The sequence below is a fragment of the Pagrus major genome, chromosome 23 (genome assembly GCF_040436345.1).
Source record: "Pagrus major chromosome 23, Pma_NU_1.0".
Taxonomy (NCBI): domain Eukaryota; kingdom Metazoa; phylum Chordata; class Actinopteri; order Spariformes; family Sparidae; genus Pagrus; species Pagrus major.
In genome coordinates this window covers 290,950-311,013 of record NC_133237.1, presented here as the reverse complement: position 1 = coordinate 311,013, position 20,064 = coordinate 290,950, and the positions used below count along the sequence as shown (strand labels likewise).

At 41.3% G+C, this 20,064-nt stretch overlaps 2 long non-coding RNA genes across 3 annotated transcripts; both read left to right on the top strand.

Moving 5' to 3' along the window:
- The first annotated feature begins 6,059 nt into the window (after positions 1-6,059).
- LOC141019853 (uncharacterized) lies at positions 6,060-8,895 on the top strand. 2 transcript variants are annotated; one of them, XR_012180795.1, is made up of 4 exons: positions 6,060-6,108; positions 6,189-6,259; positions 6,339-6,411; positions 8,717-8,895. It is a non-coding gene; the product is annotated as an uncharacterized lncRNA (long non-coding RNA). The 2 variants fall into 2 exon arrangements; XR_012180794.1 differs by lacking the exon at positions 8,717-8,895 and having other exon boundaries at positions 6,339-6,444.
- Positions 8,896-9,062: 167 nt separating this feature from the next.
- Positions 9,063-11,584, top strand: LOC141019852 (uncharacterized). The gene is made up of 3 exons (XR_012180793.1): positions 9,063-9,115; positions 9,216-11,328; positions 11,424-11,584. It is a non-coding gene; the product is annotated as an uncharacterized lncRNA (long non-coding RNA).
- The last annotated feature ends 8,480 nt before the right edge of the window (positions 11,585-20,064 follow it).

Sequence of the window (20,064 nt, the reverse complement as noted above, 5' to 3'; positions counted from 1 at the left end):
TTTTAACAGTTTTGTCACCATTTCATCATGTATACCGCACTACAAATGCTAGAAAGTTGTTAGTTGGCAGTGAAACCTTGTTTCAGAAACATGCACCCATCTACACAAGTTAACTTGACTAAAAGTTAATGCATAAGCACAACTTATACATGCTTAATCCCTTAGTTACAACCAGTGTACTGCTGAAAGTGTCCTAACATATCAGTATATCAACTGACAACCATGTCACTTGACATAGCCTCTGTCAATTTGACATTGAAAGTGACATAATAACACTTTGACAGTTGACACCAGGTGGAACAAACCTTTTTGAATGGTTACGTAAGCAGAGAATGCTATATTGAAGGAGATGGTTCTTCAAGGTATCATTATATCAATCATTGAACCATTAGACAACTATTACACTTTTTTGTCTAAATGACTGTAGGCTGAATTGACTGTGTTGTACGCTACTTTGGCCTAAAGAAGAGTGTTATGACTGTGGTCATAGTTTGTGTCGTTTGCTGTGTGTTTTGCTGTGTGTGTGTGTTTTGATTTTATATGCAAATAGGAGTGTGCCATCCCCAAGAGGTGATTGGTGTAGAGAGATCCGATCCTAACCTGTGATTGGCTGCAGCTGATGACACCCAATATATAAGGAGCCAAGATGGCGGCTGTCAAGAAGAGACAGCACTTCCTCATCCTCCTCCTCTTCTAACCAACCACATGTCCGTTTGGAAAAGCCTTGGGTGGAGATCAACAAGCTTTTCTTTTGTTTGTTTAAATAGTAAGTGTAGGAGATACACTAATAATAAATGTAATTTATTAATCACTGGCGATTAATAAAACACTCGTTAATGGGGCACCACCTCCGTTATTTTGTCCATTTGAATAAACCGGAGGTAATTAATCAAATTCGACTGGACAAGTTTAACTTGTATCAATTTTAATCAATTTCAGATCAATTTATTCAATCTCATAAATGAAGTAGTGAATTCTACACATATCCATCGGTTCTCCACATTAAAAACAAACCTGCACAGACAACGACATACGGTTAAATATGTTTATTGACTAAATAATTCAGGTTAAATAAATGAAATGGCAATTTAAATGAATAACAACAGGTAACAGGAAAAGTGAAATAACTAAGTAATGGGTTATTAGTGGAATATGGGCTGATGGTGAGATTACGATTTAGGTTGAAGCATTTAAAGATTACGTGAGTAATTTTAATACTAACGAGACCCTAAACGAATTTCTCTTAAGCTAAAAGATATTAATCAGAGCCATATACACCATCTCATGTATCATGTGTGAATCCAGCTGTTGTGAGTGATGGAGAGCCTACTTTCTCAGCAGAGCTGCGGAGTCCGCGGCAGCGGATTCCCTCGGGTGATTTGCGGCTCTAGCTGGCAGTCCCGGTCCAATGGCCGAGGGTCAGCTCGTCCGGTATCAGTCGGTTGGGCACCTCGGTCCTTTGTCTTAGGAAGAGGGCAGCTGGTCCCGTACCGATCCGGTGCAGATCTTGGCTCAATGCCCAGCGGGATGGTACCGCTAGCGAGCGCTGGGGGCTTGTCAGAGTCTTTCGTTGGAAACCGCTTGCACGGTCTCGGACACAGCAAGTTGCTGTAGTGTCGTGATGATGATTGTGATAAAGATGTTCTTCTTCGTTTCTTCGAGTGGTTTTCAGGCTCTGACTTTGTAAACTAAATTTAACTTCTTGAATAAAATAACTGAGGATGATACGTTGATCAGGCGGATCTTCCGTTGTTAGTTAATGCAAGATAATCTAAATTAAGTTCACTTCTTCAAAAGCAGGTTACGATACTTAACTGTATAAAACAAATTAAAACAGAACTTCGTTCTGGTACAAACTTAATAAAAGAAGCTAATCAATACTGCGAAAAATATAAAGTGAGAAAAATCAACGTGTGAGCACTTCTGTTGAGATCGCTGTCTTGGAGCGTGTTTCAAAGTAAAGTAAAGAGCTTCAAAATAAGTTACAAAAGAAACTTTAAAACAAAACTTAAACTAAAACAAAAATTCAAACTAAAAACTGAACCTTAAAAACTGAAAAACTGAACTCGAGAGACGTGATCTCTCCGTTTTATTATTTGCAAATCGAGGCGTGTCTAGGCGGGGCTTACCGGCTTTGTCTCCAAGATTTAGTGGAGGTGTGAAGATTCACAGAAACTCACTAAACTAAACTTATAGTTTTAAACGTTTCAAAACCGTGCTTCACCTTTCACAGTTTCTCACCATGGCTCAATAGATGTACTTTGTCTATCATGAAAAGGATTATGACGTGATTAAACATTAATTATACATATTCAGCTTAATACTTGTTAAAACAAAGACATATCAGAGTCATTTACTGGTTATAACCATGAACATATTAAACAGAATATTTCTCGTCCAACTGTACCAGGACTCACCACTGGAGGGCACTGTGGTTCCACCAAACACAAGACACATTTAAACATTAAATTTGATTTCAGTCAAATTTCATCACAGAGAAACGGGAGAAAGATCAGTTTTATGAGCTTCTCTTACTGATCCTTAATCTGTTGGAATTAAGAGAATGAGATCCTAACTTAATGGTTAATTAGAAATGGTCTGAAATCTGGAGGAACACAGAGACCATTTGGTTGGAATGCGACCACAGATAAGGGTCGTAAATAACAGAAGACAGAGTAACAGCATAGAACAACTCAGCAGAAGGTGTCTGGTGTCCACTCTGGAGAGTGTTTGTGGATCAGAAGTCATAGAGACAGGGAGAGAAATAGGTAGAAAGAGATCAGGCGTGTTACTTAATCTGCAAATGTACAGACATTGTATTAACACAGTCTCTGATAACCAGATGGCTTCGGTCCCTCCTGATGTGGAGAGAGTAGGTAACTTCATGTTTCCTCAGACTGACCTGTGAGGGCAGGATTTATCTGTTTTGAGGGGAAAGAGAGTTCAGAAATGGGAGAGAAAGTTCATCCAAAGGCTTTGGGTTGTAAATTAATTAAAACTGTCCTCATTTGAAGTCTTTATGGTCCAGGAGAACACTATCCTCTCTGCCAGGAGATAAGATGTCAGCCTGAAAGGTGCCTCCTTCATGTAAATAATCTTCATCCAGATGAAAAGGGTTAACAAGAACAACAGGGCCTCAATGTAATGCAGAGGCGATGGACAGATATGTTCCTACATAAGGGTGGACTGCCCTTTCATTTGAACGTGTTTTCTCCTGTTTTTTCGTTAGTGAGGGAGGTAAGTTTATTGTGATTTTGGTTTTTGAGCTAAGAGATTTATTTTCCCAGATAGAGGTGTTTTGGTTATTGTTTTGGCCTTGGTCCACCCCGAAGTTGCTTCCTTAGTTATATTTATAGTTGTTGATCCATTAAGTTATTGTAAATAAACTATTCTGTTGTATATAAAGACTTGTGAGTGGCTGTTTGGGACTCGGGGAAGATTGGGGACCCGTTTTCATATTGCGCTCTAGGCACCCCTAGACTGGGGCGTAACAAGAGTGATGATAACTAATTGTTTGTTTTTGATATACTATGTCTAGATGTGCCAGGACTCCTACAGAGCATGAGGAATTTAATTGATTCGGCTGCATCTCCTAAGAGATCCAGGTTGGAGCGTACCACACCACCGCTGGCCCTCCCAGGTTGTCCGCAGTCCAGGTCCAGTTCTCCATCTGCCGCTTCACTGCTGTCCATGCCAAGATCTACGCTGACCAGTTCCACGTCTGCATCTGTCACTCCATCACTGACTGTCTCCCAGTCTTCTAAAGTAATGTTTTTGTAAAGAATAAATAAATACAGCACATAAAATAGACCTTTTAATGAGTATGGCAGATCTAATGTGCTTTAATGTCTAAAATCTGTTGGGCTGAACAAATCATATATATTCTAACTTTAAATGTTCACCTTGAGTCCTTGTCTAAACAGGTTGAGATCCATCCTGGGACTGGAGTCATGGTTGAGAAACTGCATGGGCCTATGCCCTCAATGCAAATTTGGCCACAGTATTTGTAAGACAGATGCTCGTCTACCACTGGACAAAAATAAATTGGATGCCATTTACAGTACGTTTTCAGCTTTTCAAGGTCATTTATTTGTCATTTTACAACACAGGGTTGCAAAACAAAATGAGTTGTAGCCCCTTCATACATAGTACAAATATACAGATAATTGAATTTGGAATGAAAATAAATTAAAACAATATATACAGTTAATTATATAGCCTATATCTACATATACACGTATACACCTCGGATTCAATAGGTGTTTCCTCAATAGTCTCCGCTTTTGTGTATTTCCTGATTTCAGCCTACTGTACTAAGGTTTTGCATTCTTGTTTTTTGTTTTTCTGTTTTGTTTTTTGTTTATTTTTGTTCATATGTAGGTGCAACTCTTGAGAGGTGGCCAGGGACCCAGCTCTCCAGCATTGGAAGCACGATCAACGCCAAGATTACTGAGCTCTGGTCAAAAAGTAAAAACGTTACTGTGTCCACAGCCCTCCATTAAACTGTTTTGTTTGCTCTAAGTTTTACACAAGTGTATCACACAGTCCTTGGCCCTGAGCAAATACTTGTACTGACTACTGTCTGCTGGAAGTATGTACAGCATTTTAACCATACTATGCACTGCTTAGTGCCTGTTTATTGTGAGATATGCAGTGTGCAGGAAAAAAAAAATCACCATACTCGTAATGCGTACTGTAGATGTGCTGGTAGATTACATCAGTGAAGCATGCTACACAGTAGGCAGTACTAGCATTTGCTCAGAGATCTTTGCCGATTTTCAACCTTACCTCTATCTATCTGAGTTAGGGGTATAGTGTGAAAAATGCCTGCAGTTGTTGCAAATGTTCTCTGTCTCTGGGGCCAGCGCCGTCATTTGACGTCACTGGAGGCGGAAGAACAACAGATTTTGCAGCTGCGCACCAGAGACACGGAGAACATCGTCAACAACTGCAGATGTTTTTCACATTATATCCCTAACTCGGATAGATAGAGGGAAAGTTTGAAAATCAACAAAATTTCCCTTTAAGCCTTTAATTTCCTTTCTTTGGATGTGAAGAGGCAAATCAGTTAGGTGTGTACACCAGTTTGTAATGACAACAATTAGTTGATGGTGACGCCGTTCCCATATTAGAGAAGGAGTAGAATAAGCATGTGCTCTTCATGTCTATATCCAGGCATGACACGTGTGTGAAAATATCAAAAGAAATTGTGAAACATATTCCTATCTTGCCACTAGTTCATTCAAAGGATATCTTTGAAAACACGATCTTCTCTAAGATTAGAGTTTACTGCTGTTTGTTTACTGCTGTCGGCACTGTAATCCCAGCAATGTTCCACTGTTAATAAAGACTACTGACTTGAAAGTTTGCAGCCATGTTTTCAACATAACAGATCTATACAGACTGCATTTATATCACTGTATGGTGAAATTAGTTGTTCTGGGCGATGACCAGGCAAACCATGTCTTGACAGTTTTAAACTTGTTTGATCCAAGACAGTATCAGTATAGGAACAAATGAAGTCATGTCATTTTAATATGTGATTCATATGTTTTTGACTATAGAAACTTGTGTTAAACGTTATAAATTAATACATAAAAAGCATATATTTTTTAAACTGTAATGGTAATTTGCATTGGCTGACATATAAGAATCTTATTTAAAAAAAACAAAAAAAGCATAGTTTACATAACATTAACATACAAAAAGCTATATATAATTGTATATATTCATATATAAAAAGTATATGCTTTTTATACTGATATGGTCATTTTAATTGGCTGACATATAACAGTCTTATAAAAAACATGAAGAAATTATAGTTTCCCTTTAAATTAAATACACTTTACACACAAAAATATATGTATATAAAAAAGCATATGTCTTTATAACTGAGACGTGTGACAGGTCGTCTCCCTCCCTGCCACTATATGGCACTGTGCCAACTTATTGGGCATCCTGATCGAGGGGCGGCACAATGCGCCCTTACATATAGAGGTGCAGACACACCTGTCTCATCCTTTTCCTCCGCTTCTCTCTGGTGGCTGTGGCTTGTCTATCGCGGTGGTTCGGCGTGGCCGTTGCGGGTGTACAATCCTCTTCATTCAGGTAATGCTCTCTGCTAGTCTTCCATTGTTCATGTGTGCGTAACACGGGCACTTTGGTGACGCGATCTCCGCTATTTGTAGCGCAATCGGCTGTGGGGGGACGCATCGCTCCGCCAGAAGCCCTTCCTGGATGCGCTTGCCTGTCCCTTTCAGTAAGTCCACAATTGTCTGCCGTCCCGCGGCTCTGTCACTCAGTTCCCAGCTGATTATTTCTTTGTGTGTCTGATGTAGCTGGGTGATTAAATCGCGGCGCAGGCCGTTGTTCCGCCGCCTCTCTTGGCCTTCACCGTAGCTTTGCGGAGTGGTATGTATGAGTTCATTTTCCAAAAATGTTGGTTTTAATATTTATTTGTGCAGCGCCGCCCCTCCCTACACGCAGAACACGCGCTGTGCGTAGGGCCCCACGATCCATGGGGGGCCCCATTTTGCGCAAGGGGACACATTCTCTGCAAATGCGCAAAGGATGCGCATCGCTGCCGTGAGGCGCGCGTAGAGCACCAAGTCAGCCCGAGGCAGGAGAGAAAAAAAAAAAACGAGTAATCTGACACCGCACACGTTGGCGCAATGATTGACAGCACGCAGCATCTGACCAATCAGCGGTCAGATGCGCCGACAGGCAGTTGGATGCAGGTGGAGAGATGGCCTCCAAACGGCAATATGAATCGGGAGAAAGCAAAAGAAAGACAAAGTCAAAACAAGAGGAGGAACACCCCAGCTGCTAGCCTGCTAATCATGAGACAGAAGAGAGGATAATTCTGGACTGGAGATTAAATTTTCCAGCGGCCCTGATTATCATTTATTGAATGTCTTGTTAACTGCATATACATTCACCTCTGTTGAAAAAGGAGTGGTTAATTGACCAGTTGGTGGTCGTATGTTGGCTCAGGTTTATAGCCTATCAATCTATGCTATCAATAGAAGTTTTGGGCTATTTTTATGGAGGTAAAATGTCGCCATCTCTTGGTGAATTTAAGATAATCCTTTATTTGACCCACAATGGAGAAATTTAAAGCGTTGCAGCAGCAAACAGCAGTATAGGAATATAGAACCTAAGTACAAAATGTAAAAATAAGTATATAAAAATATTTAAATATAGAGGTATCAAATAGCGGCAATAGCTCAGTCCGTAGGGACTTGGCTTGGGGGCTCAGATGTGGCCGGTTCAAGTCCCGCTCAGACAAAAAAAAAAAAAAGTATGATGTGAACTAGTAATGGAGAATACTAGTTCACATCCTGGGCATTGCCGAGGTACCCTTGAGCAAGGCACCGACCCCTAACAATGCTCATTGGGCGCCGCCTTGTGGGATTAAAATAGTATAATAAAATAAAATCATATTGAATATAATTATTATTTGCATTAATTTTAATCTTTGTGAGGCTAGTGTTTACATTAATTTCATTGTGTAATTTACCATTAAGACCAAAACAAATCTTAATAATCTGCTTGTATGATGGATTTCTTGTCATAACAGGGTCAATGCTTAAGTTTGTTACTAAGGGTGACACGGAGCCAGCGCCCAGTACGTCACAAGGGCCATCAAGCACCATGTCTACTGAAGCAGCCTGCATCTGTAAAAGGCTTGTTCCATTGTTGAAAGAGGCTGTTCATTTGATTTGTTCCTACTAATAAAGGTTGTAAACCTAAATGGCCTTTCATGATACAGTCATTTTGTAATGGGGGGGGGGGGGGGGCTCAAAATAAAATTCTGCTTAGGGCCCCAATTTGGCCAGGGGCGGCCCTGTTTGAAGGCCAATTACGTCACAACGCTGCGTGAAGGCTGTCCAAATTCGAAGGCTCCTTCAAATGCGGCCCACAAATGCAGCCTGCCCTTCCCTCTTTTTGGAGGACGCACCGCTACTATCCTTCGCGGCCTGCTATATCCCAAGATCCTTTGTGCACCGCTGCTCAGTCCCGAAACAGAAGAGGAAGCAAGAGAAAATGGCGACATCAAGTGGCGCAGACATGACATTCAAATTTAAGTAATGGGTTTATACTCGGCTTTTAGTCATTTGAACATCCAACGCCAGATATGTTAAACTTCAAGGGACTATAAAACCTCCAAATTTCAACTTTCAGTTAAAATACACAAATAAATGTACACGTTTGATAGATTTGAACCAAAACAGACTTTAATGCATGAACACCTGGTGATGCAACCAGGAAATACTCCGAAGGCTAGACCGTCCCATTTAACAATGGTGGACGCGGCCTTCAAGGTCTCTCCGAAGGACCCAGCCTTCGTGGGCCGCAAAGGCTGCGTCCTTGAAGGATGCAGCCCCTGAATTTGGACACAGCCTTGGTGTTTAGGCATTCTGTGAAGAAAGTTAGTTGAAATATTTAATCTTGTCTAGATACTTTTTGTGTTAGTTGTTGTGAGACCATTGAAGTGAAGTAGCTATCAAGTGAGTTTCTGCCAAGTCAGGTGTGTTGAATAGGCTTGATTGCAATGAATGAGGAGCAAAGGACTCTTTGTGCTCAGTGAAGAAGAGAAGACACCGCAGGGTGCAGAGGGGAGGTGGTTATGCTTATGATTTATTTGACATTTAAGCTGACTCTTTTTTGATGTGTTAAATCTACATTTCCTATATGAACCTGTGATGCATGTCAGCTCTCAGAGGAAGGAGGAGTCCTGGTCTGAGCACCAGGGTCTGCTGGAGGAGGCCAAAGAATGGATCGAGGAAGCTTGCCGTAAGCTGCAAAGTAGCGAGCAGTTATCGGAGAAGCGCATGACGATTTACCGGTACTTTTGCATGGCGACCCTGATGATTACGCACCGGAAATCGGAACACACAGTTGTGGATTTCAAGGTAAGCGTGCGCTTATTCTAATGTTGGCTCAGTTTCCCTGCACCTTTGACTCCCGTACATTGAAAGTTGTTTGTGTGCCTACAAAAATAATCCCCCATCACAGGTGACTGACTGGAACGACAGGCAGGTGAGCGTCGGTGCCGGGGTGTTGCTCCAGTTCAAGGAAAGACACAGTGGTAATCAGTGCAGAAGAGGATAGGGTGAGTTGAGCGTTTTTATTTTAACATTAGAGTCAAAAAAACATTTCCACAAGATGGCAGACTTGAAAAACCAGCTTGGCATTTCCTTTCCCACCAACAGTGGTTTGATGCCTACTTCACGGGCATCAGGCCACTCTGCCTGAAGAGGCAAGCTCAAGCGCAGGGTGACAAGGGCTGCTTTTTCATTGGTAAGAAGGGAGGTCCCGTGGCCAATGCCAGGTCCAACTTGGACCACCTCTGGAATCAGTGAGTGTACATTTCTTAAACCGGGTTGAGGCAATTTCACTCATTAAGTGACCGGAACTAGCAGGTTGCTTATGTAACCTGTAACTGGTAATTATTAGTCCTAGTATTGTTAGTTAACTTGTTCTTACACGTCAGACAAGGCATATTGCAACCATTGAACATGAACAACTCTGACTTAAAACTTCCTTTTCTCTCCCTCTCTCTCTGTTTTCCTTTTCCCCCTCTCTTCTACGACACAGCTGTAAGAAAATCAGGGAGTAAGCGGGCCGAAATCTGCCGTCTGGTACATGCCAGGCCGCGGGGACGTCCTCCAGAGACCAAAGGTAAACATTGCCAGTTTCGGTGCTGTAGCAACTCATAATGTAATAACGGCTCATAATGTAATAATTTAAATGTAATAAAAGTTCATAATGTAATAATCGGCTCATAATGTAATGAAACCCTAACCCTAACCCGTATAACGTAATAAGGGCTTTGCGCATAATGTAATAATGTAATAACTTATTACATTAAGAGCCTTATTGATACCGCTCATAATGTAATAACAGCTCATACTGTAATAATAGCTCATATAGTGAGAAAAGTGTTGCATTATCATCATTTTACCTCTCAAATAAAGCTGCAAGTAAAGCAAAAGGCATGGGCTTCAGTGCATTAGTAAACTAAATTAGTGAAACCAAGTATTTAATAGTAATTGCATTCTGACATTTTATTGATGTATAAAGTTGAGCCACTAGGTGGCACCCATGAGAGTTATTTTGGGCCTTTGAGAATGCCGTGCTCACTTCTACTGTGACTATTGCAGGTAAGCAGCACTATTTGTGACCTTTAAAGTTCAATTAATATCTTTGTTAAACCAAGCCATCCACCTTATCTGTTTAAATATTCTGTGTATTAAGATGTTTGTTGGGATAATGTTGTATGTTTTAGCTAGCGGCTAAGCTCCATCACCTATATTATTTATATTTTTCGTGTGTCAACACAAAATGTTTTCAGCCATTTTTGTAGTATAAAGAGCCAAAAGTCTGGGATAGGCGGATTGGTCGGGGCCAATGGTGGGCATACACCTTATCATGAAGCAAGTTTTCTCTGCTCTACCTTTTCAGTTTGCCATCTGCCATCAACCAGCAACACTTAGAGGTACATCAAGGACCTTTGAAGCAGAGGGTGCTTCTTTATAATACTGGCTCTGATGCTATCCCTGACTCTGACCACCATTCAAACCCTGACTCTGACCATCACTCTGACCCCAACAATGACCCTCATGGTGATTCCAGTGATGTCTTTCATGGTGACTCATGTGATGTCCCTTATGGTGACCCCAGTGATGTCCCACATGGTGACCCCAACACCGTCCGTCACACTGACCCTGATATTGTTCCTTCTGCATGTCCTACAGTGCCAAAACATATCTTTCATGCTGACCCTGACACTCCCTTCATTGCTAGCCCTAATTTGCCTTTGCGCGTCCTGTCACCCATTATCCAGTATTGCCCGTTGATGGATATGACTATGCTGGGCACCTTCAACAGAGTTTCCAACTTGTTCAGAGAGCTAACACTGCCATTCCTATCAAGAATTTATATACGTGATTCTTTGGTGGAATGTTTAAATATTGTGATGGATGAAGACTGCTGCAGTAGGGTTATATAAATCAGCTGGAATAGTAATAGTGGCCTTGCATGCAACATCAGGCAGCTCTTCAGCCAAAATGCCATGTTTGTGATTCGACACATATCCTTTGGATGGTTCCATATTAAAGACATTCATTGGTGCCAGTCCGACATCACAACTACCTGATGGCGACACGTGCTTTTCTTTTCTTGCAGTTCTCCATCTGTGAAAGTCCCACCTAAGGACCAATGGGAAGCTTTCATCAAATACTTCCCCTTAACAACCGGAGCCCTCCCCATTTTATTTCAAGTGGAGGTGTATGCAACTTGAACAGCGTGTGCTACATGTCTCAGGTAGGCACCGGCATTGTCTTTGGTACAGGTACTGTATGCTGTCTGTAAAAAATGCTTAGTGTCTTACTTTGATTGCACTCACTCATTGTTTGCAGAGAGGATGCTGCCTTAGCACAAATTATTCACATGTTTGAAAGTGGGATCGACACTGAGACAATGGATATGAGAACTGAGAGGCCGGAGGTAGCCCTACTCTTACGAGAGCGATCAAAACTACCCTTGATGGATGGCGTGTTGTGCCGCAGGGTTCTCAACCAAAGAGGTGAAGCTTTTCATCAACTTGTCATACCTAGCAGTCACAAGGTGTTCATGATGAAGTGGGGCATATGGGCATTGAAAGAACTTTGGAACTAGCCAGAGCTAGATTCTATTGGCCGATAATGGCTAGGTACATTGAGACAAAATGTAAAAGCTGTGAAAGATGTGTTAGACGGAAAGCTAGTGCAAAAGGCATCAAAACTGGTTAACATCAAAGTCAGTGGTCCCCTCGAGTTGATTTGTATAGATTTTCTGTCAATAGAACCTGACTCAAGAGACACTAGAAATGTACTGGTCATAACTGATCACTATACAAAATATGCACAGGCATATCCAACAAGAGACCAGACATCCAAAACTGTTGCCACAGTGTTATGGGAGAACTTCATCAGTCACTATGGTTTTCCCTGCAGACTACATAGTGATCAAGGAGCCTGTTTTGAGTCAGAAGTTGTAGCAAAACTTTGTAGGCATGCTGGAATCTCCAAGTCTCGCACAACACCCTACCACCCAAGAGGGAATCCGGTAGAACGATTCAACAGAACGATTGATCTCTTTGGAACTCTGGATGGGAAAAAGAAGGGGGAATGGAGGAAATATGTTAGGCCCCTAGTACACGCGTATAATTGTACAAGAAATGATGTGACTGGGGAAGCTCCTTTTCTTCTCATGTTCGGCAGAGAGCCGCGTCTTCCCATTGACCTATGTTTGGGCATCAGCCCTCAAGGCCACAACCCCAAAACGCACTCACAATATGTGCGTGACCTGAAGAAAAGACTGAGACATGCATATGAGCTAGCTTCAAGAAATGCTGAGAAAAGGCAGCTGTTGAACAAATGGCACTGGGATGCTAAAGTGACCGCTCTGCCTTTGGAAGTGGGGGACAGGGTCCTTGTAAGGACCCTGAGTCTCAGAAAGAAGCACAAAATCTCAGACAAGTGGGAGTCCACTGTTCATGTTGTTGTCAAACAGCCAGATGAGAGTATCCCTGTCTATGTGGTCAAGCCTGAGGATGGAGAGGGCAGAGAACGGGTCCTGCATCGTGACATGCTCCTTCCCTGTGGGTTCTTACCTACAATCTTGGAAGCGGATCGTGAAAATACTGATGATTCCTTTCATTTTGAGTTGAAGACCGTCCGGTGTTGAATTGTTCAGAAATGTAAACAATCATTTGTTTCCACAAAGAAAGAAAGAGGGAACTATATTTTGTGTTTTTATTTTTATTTCAATCTAGTGATAAAGAGTTAAGGTCATGCAGTTGTGGTTGTGTGTTGATGAAGTGTTGTGAAGATGAAGTTGATGCATTTCAGTCCAGAAATTAATAGTTGTGAATAAACTGGATAGGTAGTATACTGCTACCATAACCCTGGTAAATCCACTTATTGGTTACATAAACAGTGCGGAATGCAATATGTTGGTGAAACAGGTAATACAATGCTTACCAGGTTCATCCAACACAGATATAATATTTCTAAAAAGAAAAACGCACACACTCTTTTGGTAAAACACTTTGTAGAACACAACTGGTCTTCACTTACCGCCACAGTAGTGTAATCCAAGATGGTCCACAGCCCAGAGAAGGAAAATAGATACAACATAAATATTTATTTTAAGAGCATAAATATGGTTATTTTGTTAAGAAGCATAAATGTGTTTTTGGATTAAAATGCATACATTTCATTAAGAGCCACTTAACACAGATTTGGCAATAATTTAATGGAAATGATTTAAAAAATGCCTTTAAGAAATGTGATGATGCTTCCCCTTTAAGGCACTTGTTGCCCTGTGTTTACGCATGCTCCTGGCAGAGCTGAGCAGCAGAGCCATAGACATATATACATAGACGCCTCATTGAGCGCTGGACCGTACGTCGACGTCGCCGCCATATTGGAGGAGGCAGATCTGCCCCGTGAACTAATACAAGTGAATGGAGTGAACTTTAGAAAGCTCCTTCCACAATGTGCTATAAGTTAATGTCTCTCATTTACACATTCACACACGTACGAATATATTCAGGAAACAGATAGGAACCAAAAACAACATCTGTAACGTTCTCTGATGATTATAAACGTTAACTACTCCTTACATGTTCAGTATACAGGTAGGCACCAAACCACCGGATGTACTTTTATAATGTTTTTATTAGTGTTTACAGCTGCCAACGTATGTAACGCTGCTACTGTGATGATACATGACGGTTAAATATTGAATCTTTGTCTATAATAACCAGATCCTGACACGTAAATGTGATTGAAACGTCGCCCTTGCCAGACGGCCAGCCCCCTAGACCGATCCTTGCTCGTTTCCTGAGATTCCAGGACAGGGAACGGATCGCTGAAGCTGTGCGGAAGATGGGAAAGGTGCACTGGGACAAGCATCACATCATGGTCTTTCCTGACTACTCCAAACTTGTCACCGAGAAACAGGCTGCTTTTAATCAATGCAAATGCCTGCTTCACGAGCGTCGGATCAAGTTCTCCGTGATGTATCCAGCTGTGCTCTCCCCGTGGACGGTGGACGGTAGACGTGAGTTCACAGACCCCAAAAAAGCACTGGAATTCATTCGCTCTCTGCTCCCGTGAAAGCATATTCATATTCTGCCCTTAAGTTACCTAGAACCATCCAGTTGAACTGTACACGTCTCTCATTTACACTGTTAAACACATCTGAATATGAAAGAGATATTTCATTTACTATTTTGGATGGAGGCATTATGGCTTTTATTATACCTATCATTTTTGGTTGTGCTCTGATTCAGATTGTTATTTGTCTATACTGTTGGCATTAGAGTTGCTATAGTAGGGGGAGCATATCTGTAATGTATGTCACTCCCTGAACTTACTGGTGTACCTTTATTTTATTACTCACCCACTTATTATTTCACCTGTTTTTGGGGTGGAGAAATACATTTGTTTTGTTTTGTCTTCTTCCGTTCCTTCCCACCATTTCCATTAGCACTATAGACCAACCCAGAGCTGATAAGGGCTTAATGGGGAGACATATGCCTCAGATAGACATTACTAGATGAGTGGAGAGATACTTAAAACTAACTTGTTCAAGTATTTTGGTTATATTTGACTGTTTATTGCTTATGACCCTTACACAGCTCTTGTACTGATGTAGCCCTTACTAATTTTTAGCTACATAATTATAGCTGCATGACTGCCCTCTTCGCGAGCTGTTAGACTGTTCAAAGTCACGGACCAAGTTTTTTGTGTGTTCGGTTTGGTGCTTTTTGAGCACCTGCAGGTGACGGCAGTTCACGGGCACCATGTATCAATATGTATACACATCTTTTTTTCCTGTCATATTGTTTTCTTTTTTCTTTTTCCCCAATTCTTTTCCTGCCCATGTACATGATGCTTGTTGCTCAGCGAAGGTGGTTCCTAATGATAGGTTACATCCCCTACATGCATCGGTTACTAGACCTACTCCAATATAATGATGCTGGCTGATAAAGGAAGGACCTTGAAACTAATGACATGGAACGTGCAAGGTCTTAACCACCCTATCAAAAGGAAAAAAGTCATAACATTTATTAAGTCGAAAAGATGTGATATAGCATTTCTGCAGGAGACTCACTTATTAACTCAGGAATCTAGAAAGCTTTGCAGAGATTGGGTTGGTCATGTCTCCGCCTCATGCTGGAATGGTCATAGCAGGGGGGTAGCAATTCTAGTCCACAAACAAATGCAATTCAAATGTATTAGGGAAAGTATTGATGATGCTGGACGGGTTTTGTTACTTCTCGCTGAGATTCAGGGCCATAAAGTAATATTAGCTAATGTTTACGCCCCTAATATTGATGATCTCACATTCTTTGGGCAACTAAAGTGTAAACTCAACGATATGGGAGACTACCCGATTTTGATGGGGGGTGACTTTAATCAGGTTATGGATAACATATTGGATCGTAGCACCCCATCACAGCGTCAATGCAAATCAGCCTCCATTATGCACAAAATGGACAAAGCTTCTGGTCTAGTTGATGTCTGGCGGTTATTAACCACAAGAGATTATACTTTCTATTCCCCGCGTCACAATACATTTTCTAGGACCGATTATTTTTTTGTTTCTGGATTTGGTATCTCCTCCATAGTATCTAGCTCTATCGGTAGCATTCTTCTCTCAGATCATGTTCCTGTGTTTCTTTGTGTAACCCCTTTTTGCAATACCCCTAAATCCCCCAGGTGGAGGCTCAATTCCAGCCTTTTGCTTGACCTAAGTTTCAAAGAATCTTTAAGGACTCAAATTAATCTTTTTATAGAAACTAATTTGGCGTCAGCACCATCTGCTGGTGTGGAATGGGAAGCGTTCAAGGCCTTTATTAGAGGTCATATAACACAACATGCTTCTTTCAAAAAGAAATCTAACATAATAAAACAATTTGGAGAAGAAGTTTTATGCCGCTGAAGCTGTATTTAAGCAAAATATGACCCCCTCAAATCTCACTAATCTGACCAGACTAAAATATGAACTTAACTCCATTCTGACTCAGAAGGCAGAGTTCTCTCTTTTCAGAGCTAGGCAAGAATACTTAGAAGAGGGCGACAAAGCAGGAAGATTGCTGGCTAGATACATTAAACAGAGAGAGGCTCAGAGCACAATAGCAGCAATTAGGACAGAAGGTGGTGCTGTTACGCGGGATCCCAAAGAGATAAATAAGATATTCAGAGAGTTTTATGCAACGCTTTACTCGTCAGAAACGCAAGTTGACCAGCAAGAGATGCATGCATTTCTGACCTCCCTCACTCTCCCCACCTTATCAGTGGACCAGGTAGATTTGCTTGACGCGCCAATCACTAGGGAGGAGATTGTGGATGTTATTAGAGGCCTTCCATCTAGCAAGGCGCCAGACCCGGATGGCTTCACAGCAGAATTTTTTAAGGTGTATGCTGAGGAACTCTCCCCTCTACTTCTGCAAATGTATAGTGAGGCACTGGATAAGGGCACTAATTTCTCTCATTTTAAAGAAGGATAAGGATCCGCTAGACTGTAGAAGCTATAGACCAATCAGTTTGATTGGCTGTGACAGTAAAATTCTTGCTAAGATTCTAGCTGTAAGGTTAGATAAGGTGATAACCAACCTGATTCACCCCGACCAGGCTTTTTTCGCACTCGGAGCTCAGCTGATAATATTAGACGTTTGATTGACATCATGTGGACCTCTCAAAATGCGCCTCCCCTGCTGCTGCCCTCTCTTTGGATGCTGAAAAGGCATTTGACAGGGTGGAGTGGCAATATTTGTTCTCCACCCTGGAAGCTTTTGGTTTTGGCAGGATATTTATTAGCTGGGTCAAATCTTCTATACACCAAGCCTAAGGCCTCAGTGACAACGAATAGCATAATCTCACAGTCCTTTGAGCTCCATAGAGGCCCTAGGCAGGGCTGCCCTTTGAGCACTTTACTTTTTGCACTGGCGTTGGAGCCTCTAGCAGCGGCTATTCGTAAAGACCCTGACTTTCCAGGTATCCAAGTAGGCAGTAGTAGTCATAAACTGATGCTTTACGCGGATGATGCCTTGGTCCTGATAACAGAGCCAGAACGCTCTCTCCCTGCTCTGTTCAAAACCATTAAATTGTTTTCTAAATTATCTGGATATAAAGTGAACTGGGCCAAATCAGAGGCTCTTCCTCTGACTCCCTACTGCCCCAAGACCTTATTCCAACCTGGTGATTTCACTTAGCCCCAATCAGGTATTGAATATTTAGGCATCCTTTTCCCCCCGTCGTTGAATGATTTGGTCCAGGTTAATTTTGAGCCCCTTCTGAACAAATTTAAGATTGATATAGAACAGTGGTCTCGACTATTACTTTTACCTCTGGGGCAAGGTCAATGTGATAAAAATGAACTGCACCTACAAATTTAATTACCTATTACAGGCACTACCAATGAAGATCCCCCAAAATATTTTAAGTAGTTTAATAGGCTGTGCAACACATTCCTATGGAACAATAAGCGACCCAGATTAAGCTTGAAAAAATTACCGAGGCCAGTGGATCAAGGTGGACTGGGGGTCCCGAATTTGCTTTTCTATCATTATGCATTCAGCCTGAGACACTTGGCGCACTTGGCGCTACCTCCTGAGAGAGCACCCCCGTGGTTTGGTCTAGAAAGCCCTTTGTGTAATCCACTCCCTCCTATGCATTATATCACCACTAAGCTTTCATTAGAGGCACAGAGTCATCCTATTATTTCACACTTACAGTGGGTATGGAAAAGAATGGCGTTCATATTCGATTTTGATGCAAACCTCCACACTGCAGCCTCCATGTGGACCAACCCTAAACTCTGCATAGGGAAATCACCTTTTCTCTGGAAGTCATGGGTCGACAGGGGAATCCTGGCCCTTGGAGACCTATATACTGGGGTCAACTCAAGTCCTATTCTGATATCAAGACACAACTCCACCTACCCCAGAATCAGTTTTCGAGTACTTACAACTCAGACACCTGCTGTTGCACACATTCGGGTCTCTTTCAACACCTCCCCCCACTGTAAGCTTCCTCACACAAATAATGAAAATTTTTGGTAGAGGTCATGAAGCTTCAGTGTATTACTTAATGGTTTTGAAATGCTGAAATGCTGCACTTAGCCAGACTGGCTGCACTGGAGGGCCTATCATACAGGCTAATAAACAGAGTGGAAGGCTTCAATTTGAAATGGGAATGATACTTGTCCAATATGAAAGAACCTGTGTAGGAGATATGGTAGCCAATCTGAACATGACACCTAGCATCGCTGAGCATGTTACACGTTATGATCTGTTATTATTCTTAGTCCCCCCCCCCCCCCCTTTTTAAAAAAAAATTAATTAATTAATGAATTTTATTGTATTGCTGTTGTGCTGTCCTGTTTTATCCTTTGTTAGATTGCTCGTCTCGCTTTTTTTGGTTGTTTTTCTCCTCTCCTGGAGTGCAAGCATTGTATAACATAGTTATTTGTTTACTTGCTGTATACAAGTCTCAACATTGTTTCGTAACCAACATTTTCCACATGTGTACTTGTAATGTGTGATATTCAAAAATCCCAATAAAATATTAATCATAAAAGTCTTCAAAATCTAAAAATAACAGCACCTACTGATAACATAGATGTCAAATGTACTATTATAATCATCTTTGTTTAAAAATATACTTTTTGTTAAAAAATGTTGGCCCTTTAAAGTTGTGTCTCAGATCTTTGTCAACTCCAGATTTCTACAAAAGCATAATTTAATCAGGCATAAAAACGGTCAGCTATATCCTAAGGACCCCTGTTTCACTTCCTGGTTTCAAAAAAAGGCGGGAATGCTGTTTAGGCACTATTTTCTGATAAATTCATGAAATAATATTGCTATCAGGTGTGTCTCAACCATAACAGGTCAACTCAGTTGCCCTTCTAAATCAAAACAGAATATGAATTGTGGTTTAAAAAGGTGTATTTTGATTAGCATTAAGAGAACTCTTAGCATCTTTCAAAAATAAAATGGCTACTCACTACAACTATGCTGTGAAGTGAAAAAAAGTGACATTTCGTCAACACCGTAAGACGTCAACTCCGTCAGATATTGCATCTTATGGAGTTGACATCTGTGCTGACGGAGGTGACATAACTCTCAGTTCTCTTTAATAATTGAATAATGTGTTTGAAATCAGTACTTTATTTTCAATTAAATTACGAGCGAAGCATGCATCCGAATGTGTCATAAACTCTCCACAAACCATGACTGAGAAGATGATTAGCGGAAGTGACTTGAGAAATCCCTCAATTAAGAGTACCCTTTTTTTCCACCATGCTTTGGTAAATGAGTTCTCCGCAAGCAAACACAAAACTCCACCCAGGAAACAAGCATTAACCTTATCAGGAAAAATTCTGACAAAATATCGCATTTTCCACAAGATCCAACAGTTTGGAATATCTTGTAAATCTCTGAACAAAAAACAAACCAAGGCAAAACAAGCAAGATACCTCCAGGTCATCACCAAAGACGTTCAAGACTTCTTCCACAACTCTGACCGGATTACAACAGACGAACAAGACACCATAACAAGGAACAAAGTAAAGCATCAGAGGATGATCTTGATGGACAGCATGATAAACCTACACAAGGAATTCACCACAAGCAACCCTACAGTAAAACTCAGCTGCTCATCCTTTTGTGCCTTAAGGCCCTTTCATACATGCCTATGTAAACTTCATGAGAATGCAGCTTTAATGTTGGAGGTGCTGAAATAGTCGGGGGTTGTGGATTCAGCAAAACTGGAGGATAGTTTTAAATTGGTGTGTTGCACACCAGCGACTGAGTCCTGCCTCCTTTGAAAATGTACACGCTGTGTAAACAAGCAGACATTGCTGCTCCCAGAACATGAAGCAACTAATGTTCACTGGAGACAATGGGAAAGAGTGCGACAGTCAACAGCAGATGAAACATACACCTCAACAATAATGATAACTCATGAAGGCAAGCTCTCAGAGCTCATACAATTATATGAGGAA